Raw genomic sequence first — 3,150 nt, 5'->3', positions numbered from 1 at the left:
GCGTTAGGAGTAGAATAAGACTTACATACTCCATGGCATCCCCAGAGTTCAGGACGAGTAGAAAGAATGAACCAGATGCTAAAACAAACTCTGGCTAAATTATCCATAGAGACACAGATGCCGTGGACAAAATGCTTGCCTCTAGCACTACTGAGGATCAGAGTGGCCCCAAGAAGAGATTTGGAGATCTCTCCGTATGAAATGATGTTCAGGCTCACCTACATGGGCAATAGGGAAAGGATTCTAGTCCTGGAACTAGGAGAGTCCTATGCTCAGAAGTATGTTTTGACCATTGTAAAGACATTAGAGCAACTCCGGAAGAAGGGGAAACTCCCACAAGCCACCCCATTAGACTTTAAAATACACAATATCCAGGTGGGAGATTGAGTATTAGTGAAAACATGGAAGGAAGAAACTTTAAGACCTACTTGGGAAGGACCTTTCCAAGTGCTGCTAACTACTGAAACAGCAATTCGAACAAATATATATGATATCCTATCTAACACTATCCCTTTTCCAAACGTATCGAAAGCACGCACCCATCTTAGCTGAAGCCATAGCAAGCACACATCCATTTTAGCTGAAGCAAAATTCTTTTGCTAAATTACTTACTACAGAGGGGAGAAAGGAAAAGTTGGTAAGGTGACAAAATTGAATTATGCGTGGCAGCTGACAATTTCTGTGCACGGAACCCGGGTAAGAACATTGACTGTTAAGTATTACTTGGGCGGCTGGGAAAGTCCGGGTAAGAAAATTGGCTGTTGAGTATTACCCGGGCGGGAAAGCAGGACTGAAAGTGTGTGAATGAGACGCAGGATGATCTGTGAAGTGAGTGTGGAGCCCTTATAACCACGGTTCCGTTTCTCTGCGAGGAGACCGGCCGGTGAAGGGGCAAAGCGAAAGGGTTCCAGGTGAGCGGAGTCCTGCGGGAGACCTTCGAAGTGAGCGTGGAGCCCTTGTAACCGCTATTTTGCTTCTCCACGAGGAGAGGGACCCGTAACAGCCTCTCTGTGAGGAGAGAGGCCGGTAAAGGGGCGCCACATGGGCAGGATCTGCGCGGCTAACAGCATCTCTGTGAGGAGAGAGACCGGTAAAGAGGCGCCACGTGGGCGGGATCCGCGGTTAGGGACCAGTAAAGGGCTGCCATGTCTGCGGACAGCTTTTCCGTGAGGAACTGCCACGTGAGCGGGTATTGCGCGGTTTGGCTTCTCTGCGAGGAAAGAGACCGGTAAAGAGGTGCCACATGTGTTGGATCCGTAGTTAGGGACCGGTAAAAGTTGCCACATGAGCGGGATCTGTGCGGCTAACAGCTTCTCCGTGAGGAGAGGGACCAGTAAAGTGGTGCCACGTGAGCAGGTACTGCGCGGTTCGGCTTCTCCGCAAGGAAAGGGACTGGTAAAGAGGCACCACGTGGGCAGGATCTGTGCGGTTCGGCTCCTCGGTGAGGAGAGAGACCAGTAAAGGGGTGCCACGTGAGCAGGATCTGTGCAGTTTGGCTCCTCCGTGAGGAGAGAGACCGGTAAAGGGGCGCCACGTGAGCGGAATCTGCGCAGTTCGGCTCCTCCATGAGGAGAGGGAACGGTAAAGGGGTGCCACGTGAGTGGGTACTGCGCAGTTCGGCTTCTCTGTGAGGAGAGACACCGCTAAAGGGGCGCTACGTGGGCGGGATCCACGGTTAGGGACCGGTAAAGAGTCATCAGGTGAGTGGGATCTGTGCAAGTAACAGCTTCTCCGTGAGGAGAGGGACCGGTAAAGACAGTTTCTCTGTGAGGAGAGGGACCGGTAAAGAGGCGCCACATGGGCGGGATTTGCATGGTTCGGCTTCTCTGCCAGGAGAGGGACTGGTAAAGGAGCGCCATGTGGGATGTGCCGCTCGGTGAGGAGAACGGGCGCCGGGGGCGGAGTGAAAGGGTTCTAGGTGAACAGAGTCCCGCAGGAAACTGAGATAATGGGAAATAGGCCTAGTAAAATGGATCTGAGGAGCCGGGTTAGAGCATTTCACCTGACAGTCCTTTCGGGGTGATGCTTGGGAATTGGGGGCAGGGTTGCACCCAGGGAAAAGATAAAAGAGTACGTTTGCTGTGGATTTTCCTTGTGCTTGAGGCTGGGATATTTTTTGTTGTGGCCACAACCCGGCTGAGAGCAAGCGGATGGGGTACAGGCATGGTTTTGGGATCTGCTGGCCATCATGCCTGTTACCCGTGGGCACTTCAGTCACCTCATTCGCACCCCAGGAGAGAGGGATGCAGGGATCGCACCCCGGAGACAGGGATGTAGAGAAGATAAGACACCAATTAATGCCACACCAGTTTGGGCGGCGGTGGACCCTCGTCATCTTGGGATGACAGGATGCTCCTGCCCAGCTGGCAGGGACTCCGGGAGGAGCGGGGATTGTGAATATGCTTCTGACCAGTCCAAGTGGAAAACTTTTGGGTTTGTCCAGAGCAACTTGACCAGCTTTTGAATCCCAATCTTTACACCAGAGAGAAGACAAATGATTCGAACTGCTGGAATCAGAATCTGGGAGCAGGGGAGATTCTCCCAACATTCAGGAGGGATTCCGGGGGAGCTGAAATTCCCTGTAGCGAGGTCTACCTGGGATCAGAACAATGTTAAGGGAAGGCAAGAGAGGCCGTTGCAAAGGGGCAGAATTTCAATAAGGCTTTTGAAAGTAAACGAATCCTCCCTACAGATTGGCTGGAGAGACTGAGGAAAAATCAAAGATATGCAGGAGTAGGTCCTGGGAGCGATGCAGGGCGAGAGTTGCTGCAATTTTGTTAAAAAGCTGGAAAAGCTGGAAAATTGGCATGATGGGGATTTAAATGATTTGTTGCGGGAGGCCCAAAAAGCGTATGTCAGAAGGGATGAGGAGGAACAAAAAGGTAAAAATAAATTGATGGCAGCCACAGTGGAACAGGTAATGAAGTGGCAACTGGAGAGAGAGAAAGAAAAAAGGTTACCAAATTGTGCAAGGGGGCCCAGTTATGGACCAGGGCGTGGGGACTTTAGGACCCAACAAGGGCAAAGAGAGACCCCACCCGGGTGGCAAGTGGGCCCCAAGAGGTGCTTCTTCTGTGGAAGGGAAGGACACTTTAAAAAAAAAAAAAAAAAAAAAAAGCCCAGGGGGTTAACAAAAAGGGGGGGGGGGTT

The sequence above is a fragment of the Charadrius vociferus genome, unplaced genomic scaffold, assembly GCF_000708025.1.
Source record: "Charadrius vociferus isolate BGI_N301 unplaced genomic scaffold, ASM70802v2 scaffold639, whole genome shotgun sequence".
NCBI classification, from domain to species: Eukaryota; Metazoa; Chordata; class Aves; order Charadriiformes; family Charadriidae; genus Charadrius; species Charadrius vociferus.
This window is presented reverse-complemented; position numbering follows the sequence as displayed.